This window comes from Schistocerca americana, chromosome 6, assembly GCF_021461395.2.
Source record: "Schistocerca americana isolate TAMUIC-IGC-003095 chromosome 6, iqSchAmer2.1, whole genome shotgun sequence".
NCBI lineage: Eukaryota > Metazoa > Arthropoda > Insecta > Orthoptera > Acrididae > Schistocerca > Schistocerca americana.
The window spans coordinates 466,682,300-466,695,510 of NC_060124.1; positions in this window are offsets into that span (position 1 = coordinate 466,682,300).

Below are 13,211 nucleotides of genomic sequence, written 5' to 3' on the forward strand. Positions count from 1 at the left end.
ATTATGACTATTAAGGTAAATACATTGTTTGTTCTCTATTAATATCTTTCATTTGCTAACTATCCCTATCAGTAGTTAGTGCCTTCCGTAGTTTGAGTCTTTTATTTAGCTGGCAGTAGTGGCGCTCGCTGTACTGCAGTAGTTCGAGTAATGAAGGTTTTTGTGAGGTAAGTGATTTCTGAAAGGTATAGGTTAATGTTAGTCAGGGCCATTCTTTTGTAGGGATTATTGAAAGTCAGATTGCGTTGCGCTAAAAAATATTGTATGTCAGTTTAAGGACAGTCTTGTATAACTGTTCAAAAAGGGGACGTTTCAAGTCTCCGTCCGTGTAGTCGCTAGCAAAGTCGTCCGTACAACTGGGCGAGTGCTAGTAAGTCTCTCGAGACCTGCCGTGTGGTGGCGCTCGGTCTGCAATCACTGACAGTGGCGACACGCGGGTCCGACATGTACTAATGGACCGCGGCCGATTTATAGCTAACACCTAGCAAGTGTGGTGTCTGCCGGTGACACCACACTTGGCATCAAGCTTTTACGCGGATAACACAATGTTCCGGTCTGTCCCTTGCCTTGATACCTCTGATCCAAATAAAAGCTTCATATGGGCTGCTGATTCATTGTTGTACGGGACTGGCAGCATACTGTTCCTCAGAAATCGAGGTGGATAAGAACAAGCAGCTGCCTTCGTATCTAAGACCGTCTCACCCTTGGCAAAAGAATTACTTGTGGACAGAGGAGATGCTGCTGCCATGTAATATTGTCAAGTCTGATGCTATCCTGTGTGGCTCCAAAGCTCAGTTGGTCATTTATCACTAAGCGTTGGAGTCGTTGTTTAATCCTAAGACCGGACTCCCTGCGAAGATGCCACGGAGACTACAGCCTATTTCTTAGCAGTTACTCTTACGAAATCGATTTCTAGTCTACCACACAAGGTGCTAATGAGGATGTGCTATATATGTTGCCCATTGGCCCCAATATGGAGTGTTACAGGGAGGACCAAATTTCAGAAACAACACTGCAAGACTTTCCCATCATCGACAAAAAAGTAGGAGAAGCCACACTCACCATCAGATGTTGCGCAGCATTTTTGCGGCGTTTCAGTTAGGAGGCCCACCCACCGTCCTAAGGATGACCAGCCCCATTTAGACCTTATTTCTGTATGATAGAGAGGCTCAGTACGTGGCAGTTTGTGTTGCTCCTTAGAATAGAGGATGATGAGTGCTACGTTGTAGTTCTGCCTTCGCTCCATTCAAGCGTCCTCGAGCTGTTGTAATCTTCTCACTGGGGGATATCTCGCACGGAAGTGTTAGCTCGACAGCATTTAAGGTTATACTGGCCTGCGATAAGAACCCTTAGCGATCGTCCAGTGACACAGTGTCACGCCTGCTTGTATAACGAAGTGGGAGTCTACCAGAAATTTACCACGTCGCCAAAACCAGCCCAGCCGTGGCACGGAGTGTACATGAATTTCGACGGCCCCCTTCTTGGGTAAACGTGGTTGATCCCAGTTGACACCCAGTTCAGTTTCTCTTATCCGGCACAGACATCCACCAGAAGCGTGAGATCCACCATCAGGATGCTCACAACTGTTGCATGCTGGTCCCTGCTAGTGGCATGAGGTGTAGAGCGTCGGGGTTTCAGGCGTTCTGTCGGTACAGTGGTACCAAGTTCCTGACCACTCATGTTGCCCCCCTCCCCCCCCCCCCCCCAATCCACTCTACATCCGACATTGACGCAAGACGGAAAGGTGCAAAGTCGTAAATGAGGAAAGCAGTTCAAGGTATGGCAGTAGCTGACGCTCTTTCGCACTTCATAGCCACGTAACGCCCCACCCCAGCAAATGAACGTAGTCCAGCGGAGCCTCTACACGGACAATGGCCCTGTACGTGCGTCGGATCTATTGCGCCCTGCTTCCTGGCCCCATCGTTCATGTTTTACGCCCCATTTCCGGAAGCCTATGTTGGTTTGGGCCTACACGTCTGGTCGTCGACCAGGGTGGACAGAAAGGGTCACAGTCCGACGACACGGTCGGCAGCTTTTTGTGGTCGTGTTCAGAGAATGAAGGTGTGCGAGACGTATGAAACATTTACGAGCTCGACACGAACGTAATATGCGACCACCAATCTCCGATACCCGTAACCTGTCCAGACGACGTCTGTATTTCCCATCAACATGTAAGGTGATGACACTCGCAATTGTCGCGCCATGATTATTACGTAAGATTACGGTGGCGTTCACGTTCCACAGGGTGGGGAGAACAACCAGTGGAGGTTGAGCCACTCCCTCAGACGCTACCTCGCCAGCCTGCTGAACGCCCGCCAGCAGCCACGCCTCACAATAACTGGCGTCCAGATGGAACCGCCAGCCGGGCTTCCAGCGTTTCAAGACCCTACCCGAGCACTTAAGCCATAAAATTTTGCACTTTCGTCCTTACCTGCCACTTGAAGCAGGGAAGGGTCCGTATCTGCAACAGTCGCTAATGTTATTGCAAGGAAGGACGCGGAACCAACGATGCTGGCAGCCAGGAAAATGGTTGCGGCTGCCGCCGACAGAGCGTACAGGCACCTTGTGTACTGGAGACAGCCTATGGTGTTCTGGGCGAGAGAGTAAGCTGGTCGCTGACTCAATTCACTTGTGCATTTGCTCATTTAGAAACCAGACTTGCTAATAATGTACTACACACAGACAATTGCTTCTTTACAGGTATATCTCCGTCTGCTCTCTTAAACACATTACGTGTGCTGTTGACGTTTCTGTTTTCTGTAGGGTTTCGATTTGCTTAGTTCTTTGTATTTCTGGGAACTTGGTATTGCCCTGGCAGATTTTCCCCTGGCGGATTTTCCCCTGCCGTTTTCGATTTTATAGTTTTAAACCAGTACGCCGGGAATGAGTTTTAAAAGGTATTTGTTGTACAACGTACCTTTGTGAGTAAGCGTGAGACCGACGCGTGGTCGCCACAGTACGCATGCGCGTGTGCTCCCAGGATGCCATGTGCTCGGTTGAACGCCACTTGTAGCCGAGTCATCTCTCAGAGTGCCGAGATGTACAACCGTGTCTTTTCGAAAGGAACAACCGGGACCTCCACATTAAAATTCAGACCTGACGCCCAGTGATTTTCAGCTGCTTCCGTACATAAACCAGTTCCTTGGTGGTCAACGGTTCAACAACGACGTAGTAGTGAAAATAGCAGACATGAAATGCGTTTCTTCACAGGTGGCAGATTTCCCTCGTGTCACAATTCAAGCATTTGTTGAGTGGGATGATAAATGTTTGATTATAATGGAAAATTTGTACGAAGGCAGATAAAATTATTGGAGGACGGACAAAAATGGGTTATACAGACTTTCTTTAAAAAAAATTTCGTTTGTGTTAGTGGTATACCCTTGATCCCATGGTATGAGAAAAGTCGACATCGGAAATACGTGAGGCTGGATCTCACCGTGATCCAGGTCGTGCTTCTTGTAGATCTTGTACGCAATCGCAACGTCTATATCTCCGGAAGATCTGAAGTCACCACAGTCACGTGACATGCTGAACTGACGGTAGTTATGTTTACTGTAACGACAGGAGCACATACAGAACGGCACCTTCAGCTTGCTAGCAGTGCTGTTATTCTCTCAATTTGTTAGCAGACGAGAAGATCAACAGGATATATAAAACCGCCAAATACCCAAAAGTGCGGTTTTGTGTTCCTGCAGTGGATCCTGTGCAGTAATAAAGAGGCTGTGGTGTTTCCCGCTGTTGCCTTCGCAACTACAAATCGATTTATGGCTATATGACATTTGAATAAGGTCATTCGACGATCACGATACAATGAAACGTTGTTCCTATCTCTATGAATAAATTAAATTCAGATCACACTGCATAAACCTCTGTGGTGTCGTAAAGCTTAATGACTCTTCTGTAGAGCCAAGGCTAGAGCAAGAAAGGGAGCAAAAGCGGTTTTATTACGACTTTCCGATACTCAGGGAAGAACTTCAAACTTCGTTGCGCTATTCCGCACACTACGTCGCTTTATTAGACATTATAATAGCGCCTGTTAAATCTGTAACCACCAATCAAATTGAGAATTCACGGGGGCTTTTGTAAAGTGTGAGACATGTACGGTATTACGGCGAACGTCTGTAGTAAAAATAACATGTAAATGTCGTGTGACTAGGGCCCCCGTCGGGTAGACCGCAGCTCGTGATCTTGCGGTAGCGTTCTCGCTTATCGCGCACGGGTGTCCCGGGTTCGATTCCCAACGGGGTCAGGTATTTTCTCTGCCTCGTGATGACTGGGTGTTGTGTGTTCTTCATCATCATTTCATCCCCATCGACGCGCAAGTCGCCGAAGTGGCGTCAAATCGAAAGACTTGCACCAGGCTAACGGCTAACGTCTGCAGTGAAGCACTACTTGAAGTTAAAATACAGGGTGTTTGAGAAATACGCTGCTGAAAATAATTGAGGGAACATGACTTAGGGCGTCTACCATATTTCACAGAGAAATACTTGAGGACTGGGTACGTTACGAAATTATACATCTGTTTTTCACAAATTATGTATGCAACAAAATGTCATTCCAACCCCGATAAGCCGGCCGCTGTGGCCGTACGGATCTAGGCGCTTCAGTCTGGGACCGCGTGACCGCTAAGGTCGCAGGTTCGAATCCTGCCTCGGGCATGGATGTGTGTGATGTCCTTAGGTTAGTTAGGTTTAAGTAGTTCTAAGTTCTAGGGACTGATGACCACAGATGTTAAGTCCCATAGTGCTCAGAGCCATTTGAACCATCCCCGATAGTTTGCATAAAAAGAACTGAAACGTCCGAAAGGAGTCGATAACAAAGTGTAAACTATCATTCAGCTCGTCACCCTGTGTGGTTTTCATTCGACTTTGAGCTTCAATTACGTATGGGTTCTCTGTGAGCGTTTATCACCCCCTGACACATACGTGGCATGCACCGTGTAAGTCTATGGAAGTCACTTTGTGGTATGCGTTCTCATTCTTCAATGACAACCCTCTAAAGTTGTTGGAGAGTCTGTAGTAGAACAGGACGAGAACGGACACGTCTGTCAGTACGTCCCACACGTGTACGATGGGGTTAATGTAGTGACTCACGCCATCCATTCCGTTACTTGAGTATCCAGGATTCGCAAGACATCCCTGCTGGAACCTGCCACCCAGGCGCTGGGAGTCGAATAAATTCCGGGCCACCACCTTACACGTAAGTTACTACTGTACATAGTCGAACAGCATATGTTTCATGTACCATCTGGCAGGAGTTAACCACGGAAAACGACGATGTCCGTATGCCTGTCCTCACAGAAACTTGGAAATCTGCCCATTGTCTGCACAACATTTGGCAGGTACCGCTCACCTGGGGATTCCGCTCGCGAACACGGCCATCACCTTGCGTCAGAGGATGTCTGGTTTCGTCTGTCAATAACAGATTTCACAAGTGACAAACCTGTCAGTTAACATGGGTACAGCTTGTCCAAAACGCCTCGCGAACAGACCTATTTTCCAGTAGCGCGTCCACAACCTGTGGATGAGTCATGGAAGAGCATTGATATCTGCAACAAAACGACAGAAAGGCCATACTCTCTTGATCAAACTGACCGCCGTTATAGCTTGGACTGCATTAAGATGTTTCACTGCTTGTGCTTGGTTGAACACAACGCCCTCAAATTGCAACTGACAGCTATATACCTCACTAGAAAACACTGGGGCACCGGTACTCACTTTCTCCTGAGAGGTCACTGGAATGCATAAAACATCCAATAGATGCCGAATGATTTATTTGCAGCCTACAATGAAAGCGAGAATCTCAAGATATGCAATAGGACAATGGAAAGAGAGTTAAAATACCGGACGTTGATATATGTCAAATGTAGTACTGAAGTACAGTAGCTACCAGATATATGTTTGCCTATATGCTTCATAGATGTCGCTAGTGTGAGCTTAGATGTATCCTTCACGTACATAAGAACCATAAGATAATGCAGTATGTAAAATACATACAGCAGACTTGTAAATTTTGATAATTACTATAGAAACCAGCTGTGATAAAATAAAAGACTAATACAATAACGTATAAAATTACTTACAGGTAATGTATAAAGGTAATAGGTTTTGAAAGTTTTTTGGTGAATTTACGGTCAAAAATAAAATATACGCAATACACTGGCTATAGCAACCTATAAATTAGCTATGAAAGATAAAATGTCTATACGATGAAATAACTGTATGGAAGAAAAGACAGATCAATGATAAGCGCCTTCTGTTGTCTCGGCCGCCAGGATGTTACGTAGGGGCGTAGCGATCGTAATAACTTAACCGTTAGGAGGCTTTTCGTACGTCGTGATACGTCTCCCACAGAAAAGGTTTATACAATGTATTAACGGTGAATAAGTAAGATTACATTGTCTGGCCATACATTCCATGAATAGATATGATATAATCAGTTACAGCATTATAGCGACGAATGTATGGAAATCAGGCAAATGCATACTGTTCTAGATATAAATCAGCAACAAGACTAGATATAAATAAGTGATCCATTAATTAGTTATTGTATAGGCGTTGGGCACAAAATTGCTCTGTCCATTGAGTGCCTATGTGGATTCATTCGTCTTTGTCTTATAAGTCTTTAGCAAATCGAGAGGACGACCCCTTTATGCCCTGTGCACAATACGCATACAACTCTCAATATTCAGTATAGTGTGGCCGATTTCTGCCAAATGCATTCCCAATGCAGTTTTGTTATGCGCCTGCAAATGCTCCTTGAATCCTACTTTAACAGAAAGGCTAGTTTGACCGACATAAGAATTGTAACAACTGCTACAAACGGCCATGTAAACCCCAGAAGCACCAAATTTATCAGGATTATTACTCAAATAATGTTTTACACGGTGTTTCAGATTGTTGTTAACTTGGAAACCACATCCAGCCTTAGATTTCCTGAAACATTTTTCTGTTTGTTGGGACGTTATTCCGTAAAATTTCATTGGAATAGTTTTCAGTTTTTATTTACTACTTTTTTCTGGGTAATTATGCGACTGCCTACTATTTATGTTCTTTTTTTTATCCTAATGTACGGACGCATAACATAATTTGCAAAAGAACCATTGGCTACTGCAAGTTGCCTTCAGATATCATTGTCGGCAAATGGTAATCGAAAGAGTCGGTGGATCATTGAGGTGAAGGAGGCCCTTTTATATCTTGGTGGGTGGCATGAACTGACACCGATAACAGTATCTATACATGCCGGCTTTCTGAAAAGTGAAAATTTATGTCTGTTACCAACTTTCTTAATAGTAAGGTCTAAATAGTTAATGGAGCTCGCTTCTTCAGCTACTGTAGTAAAATCTATTTTATGCTGCATGCTACCTATAGCTTGAGCAAATGCGGTAACCTCATTCTCGTCTCCGTCTAACAGTAGCAAGATGTCATCGACGTAACGTTTATAAAATAAAGTCTTGTCTTTTAGTTGTGGAAAATTGGCGAAGAACTCACATTCCAAATCGTTCATAAAAATATCTCCCAACGTACCACCCAAACTGTTACTCAGCCCGAGACTGTCTTTTTGTTGATATATTTTGCCATTGAAGGTAAAAAAGTTATAAGTTAAAGCAAATTCTAAAAGTTCTATTAACTCTGTGTATTCTGCAGTACTAATCTTGTTATGAGTTAGCAGATTACGTTTAATGATCCGTGTCGCTTCCTTTATTGGGACACTACTGTAGAGGTTTTTTACATCCAGGGAAGCTAGTGTCGCATTATTTGGAATATGTATATCTTTAATCGCATTAGCAAGGTCAGAACTGTTTTTCACTCCAAAATTGGTAGTGAATGTGTACACTGCTTTAAGCTTGTTGTTAAGAAACTTGTTTAGTTTACAGCATGGCGATGACAAATTGTTAACAATTGGTCAAAGTGGTCAAATGTGTGTGAATTCTTAAGGGACCAAACTGCTGAAGTCATCGGTCCCTAGACTCACACACTACTTAAACTAACTTATGCTAAGAACAACACACACACTTATGCCTGTGGGAGGATACGAACCTCCGGCAGGAGGGGCCGCGCAATCAGTGCATGGTGCCTCTAACCGCGCGGCAACTCCGGACTGCTTAACAACTGGACCGACTTGATTTCCCTTCTTATGTATCTTAACCTGCGATCTCAGTTGGGGGAGTTTAAGATTGATCATTTTTAGAGATTTCTTTTCATAATCGCTAAGCAGAAATTGGAAACTGTCTATCTTTTTCCGTAGATTTATCTGGAATTCTGCGTTGGGTCTTTGTGAACGTCTGTTATCTCATTTTCAGAAAAGAATTCCTCGGTTATCCTAATGTAGTCTTCTTCATGAATAAGGACCCCTGTATTACCCTTATCTGCGCGGAAGACCATTGCATTCTCTTTTTCTAACTTTGTATTAAGATTTTTAAGATACGACTCTCGTGATTGACGATAGTATTCCAATTGACTGGATAAAGCTTTATTAACTTTAACGGATGTGTCCGCAGCTTCTAGTTTCGTCATCTTAGCGATTCACAAGCCATTTTAGTTTCAACTATCACTCTTGTAACGGTTCTGTTATTAGCATTTGAAGTGACATTACGTTGTAAACCTTTATTCAGCAAAGTATTTTTCATCCTCATTCAATTCAATATTTGTCAAGTTAGCTACCCTATCATGAAACAGGTGTTGTCCAACGCCACCTTTACTTTTTACGACATTAATCTTCTGAAGCTTTAATAGTATGCGTAACTTTTCCTTATGCCACTTTTCTATTCTTTCAACATTATTGATTACTCTGTTAGAAATTTCATGCCAAAAAAAAAAAAAAAAAAAATTGAAACTGAGTACTAGACAGATCGTCACATAATTGTAAATGTAAACTGAATGATTCTTTACCAACGGGTCTTTATGCTTGCATGATTCACGTAATTGGGCCCTAATCCAGTTCATGTCTCTTTTGGATTTCAATGACAAGGCGAGGGCCGACCGCAGTTCAGTTCTGACTTTCGCATAGTTCGGTGTGACACCTGCTCCAAGACACTGCTTATTGAATTTAAGATTCATTACCTGAGTACTGATTTTCTGCTTCAATTTACAGAGACTTTTCACTTCTTTCGCGCCTCTCGCCGCAAAGAGATCATTTTACTAAGTTGCGTGTTGGCCACTGTCTCTTTAGCCATCGGCATCTGTTAAGTGGTGCCCCCCAATACTTTGTGCACATTGTGCCCAACTTTTGACTATCCGCTATTTCCTGACAGAATGCCCTATTTTTAACCGATTTCGTTCACGTTTGTGTTTGCCGTCTGAGTTATCAGCCGTTTTAGCGAACGACAGGCGGGCTTTCGAGCGCGTTTTACTTTCTGCCCGTCGCAACAATATGACGAAGGCCACTTAATTTTTACTTCTGGACCTCCGTTTTTCTATGGCGTATTTTATACGCGTTTCTCCATGTCCCTGATTTTAACTGTCTTCTCTTCCGTCTATAGGGATTAATGAGTAGTCGTGTTTAACTCCTCTATTTATCTTCGTGTTCTACAATTTTGACATAGGCGCGTATAACCCAAGTTGTTTTTGCGCTCTAAAACCAAACAAACAACACACCACTGCTGACCATCAGAAGTCTACTAAGCCATCCCTCAACCTAAGCAACCAACTCATCCCACGAGTAAGGAAAACCGTCCTTCAAAAGGTAGTTCCAAGTTGAAGAAACTGGCAGTTAATCCTTCGCATCGGGGAACTCTCTCCCTCTCAGACCTGGACTATGCTCTTTAGGGTGTGGACTTGAATCGGAGAGGCCGGAGAGCCGGGAACCGACTACCGTTCCCCCTGCCCTCCCAAGTAAAACACCGCCTCTGAGGGAAAGAGAAACTACTAAGCATCGCTAAACAATGACTTCCTCATGGACATCTGCGTAGCGGTGGATTTTAAATAGATACCGATCACATTTGGATGAATTACAGCTCCTAGTCCAGGAGAAACCGCTCTGCATCTATATGTCCAAATGTGTCTGAATTCCTAAGGGACCACACTGCTTAGGTCAGCGGTCCCTAGACTTACACACTACTTAAATTAAATTGTGCTAAGAACAACACACACGCCTATGCACGACGGAGGACTCGAATCTCTGGCGGGAGGGGCCGGACAGTCCGTGACATGACGCCTCAAACCGCGTGGCCACTACGCGCGGCGCTCCGCATCTGCTTACAAGATAATCATTTTAAAGTCGCCCACGCACCTGAATTACAGGGTTACCACCCCTACAGGAAGGACGATACTACTGGAGACGGGACTAAAGGTGGAATGGCTGTTTTTGTTGATGACAGATGACATTCCTCTCCTGTCTCTGTTGCCATGACCATACAAGCAACTGCCATGATAGTTCTAGCACCTGTTAACACCACGCTATCCCTTGGTATCTTCCACCTCTTGATGTCTCTGGATGCAGAGGGACTGACAGAACTCTTCTGGGCACTCCCACGCCCATTCCTCCTTCTGGGGGACTTCAGAGCACACAAAGTGCTGTGGGGCTCGGCTACCGCTTGCTCCAGTGGTCGGGTGATTGAGCGACTCGTCCTGTCCGAGAATATCTGCCTTCTGAACACGGGTCAGATGACACACTCTTGCACAGCTACAAGATCTGTTTCAGCCCTTGACCTTTTTTTTTTTCCGCAGCTATTGCAGACTTAGTTCAGTGGGAAGTGGCTACAGATTTATATTCTAGTGACCTCTCCCCTATGTGGATCCGTCTTCTGACTTGAATGGAGACTGACAGGAGACCACGAAGATGTGTGATACAAAGGGTAAGTTGGTGGCAGTACAATCGACAGGCTAATTTTGAGCAAAAGGATTGTGTACAAGAGACGGTGGCCCATTTAACTTGTGAGGTGCAATGGGCTGCTGCAGAGTCCATTCCAAGGTCTAGTAATCACCTCTGACTATGCCCTGTACCTTGGTGGAATGACGAATGTCGATTGGCAATCAGGGCCAGACGAACAGCTCTGCATACCTTCAAACACCATCCAACTACAGAAAACCTTCATGCCTTCGGATCCACGAAAGCACATGGAGGTGAGTGATAGAAGAACGGAAGAGGGCTTCCTGCAAGGAATTTACAACTTCCAATAACTGATCCAATGGTCCACTTCCACTGTACAAATTTCAGACTTAATAAGGCTGATTTCAGGCAAGGGCCGTGCGCATCCCTTATGACTTTTTCAAGTAATGCGCTCTTGCGGGACGCACCAGAAGACATGATTCAGGTTTTAGCTGAACACTTTCTTACTGTCATTACGTCATCCAGACAAGTAGCTGCTTTCCAGGTGTTACATAGGACTGTTGAGATGAGGAAACTCCATTTCTCATCGTATAATGAGTAGAACCTTCGTTTTCCATGTGGGAAATGGAATCAGCTCTGTCTGTGGCTAGAGACACTGCCTCAGGACCTGATGAGATCCATTATGCCATGATTTGTCATCTTTGCCCTGAAGCGAAACGACAGCTCCTCTCTTGTATCAATGAGATCTGGTTTTATGGACACTACCCCACGACTTGGAAGGAGGCAGCATTAATTCCATTTTGGAAACATGGCAACGACCATAGCGCCCCTAACAGTTACCATAGTGCAGCCCTTACTAGCAGTATGAGTAATATTCCTGAACACATGGTCAACCACCGCCATGCCTGACTGCTGGAATCCTGAGGTTAACTGAGCCGCTCCCAGTGCGGTTTCAGGCGCTACCGTTCCACCCCTTACAACTGAACTGTACTGAAGACGACGATACAGGAGTCCTTCTTACACCGAGACCATTTGGTTTGTATGATTTTTGACCTCGAAAAAGCATACGACACTACTTGGAGGTACAACATCCTTAGCCGTCCACTTCTTACCCAATCCTTTCTCGAGACCCAGCGTTTTCGACATCGGGTTGGCGATCCTTTGTCTGACTGCTATGTTCAAGAGAACGGTGTCTTCCATGGCATTGTACTCAATGTCATACCGTTTGCCATTACTGTCAATGTCATTTCCCCTGCATTGAAGAGCCTTGTCAGATACTCTTTGTTTGTGGATGACTTTGCAATCTTTTGTTCTTCCTCTAACCTTACAAAGACGACGATGCAGTTACAGCTGACTGTTAGGAGGTAGAAACATATGCCAGGACAACTGGTTTTCGGGCCTCACCAGAGAAGACAACATGGATGCATTTTAACCGTGCTCATGTAAGTTTTATCTAAAAAGTACTCACAGTGGGTAACAATAATTTACGTTCACAAGAAACTGATCGCTTTTTGGCTTTGTTATTTCTCACGAAATTAACTTAGGCTTCCACACCTGAAAGACCTACGAACAAAGGGCTTCCAGCCATTGAATACTTTGAAATGTCTTACTGGACAAATATGGGAAGCTGACGCTTCCGTCCCCTGCAGTTTTACAAGACATTTGTTCGATTACGTTTAGATTATGGCAGCGCGTTCTATAGATCAGCCCTTATTTCTTACCTCGTGATGTTAGACGCTTTTCGTGTGGAGCGTATTTGGATATCGACTGGAGCCTTTCGGACGAACGTAGTTCACAGTCTGTGTGCAGAGGCTGGTGAACGACCACTCTGAATTCGACGATGTATCCTTTTGGCTCGACAGGCACTGAAAATCTCAGCCTCACCTCAGTCAGTGGCATTTAATGTAGTGGTCGAAGCCACCACTGAACGGCTGTTCAGGAATCGGCCCCATGCAACCAAGCCATTTGGGATGTGTACTACCGACTATCTCAAGGATATGGATCTATCAGACCTCCAAATTCACGGCCAAGAATGGAAAAGCGTTGGTGCCTTCAGAGGCCCAAAGTGATTTTAAATTGACATGGTATAAGAAAACTTGTACTAAGATTACGTTTTTACAACTCTGTTTTCGTCCATTTTAAGTATGAACCACGATTTTATCGTTATTTGTGCTGATGGGTTCCAGCAAGAGAATATTCTCAGGTATACTGCTGTTTTGACTGATGGGGTTCTCAAAGTGCGTCTTCCGGAACAATTTACAAATTATGATTCTGACTGACATGGCATTCTTATGGCACTGGAGGGGATTCACAGACATCACTATACAAGGTTTCTTGTCCGTTCCGTCTTGCTCAGTGAACTACCAGCACTTCACAAAATGTATGCAATACATCATCTGATTCAGCTCATCCACGACTCGTTACAGCAGATCCAACACCGT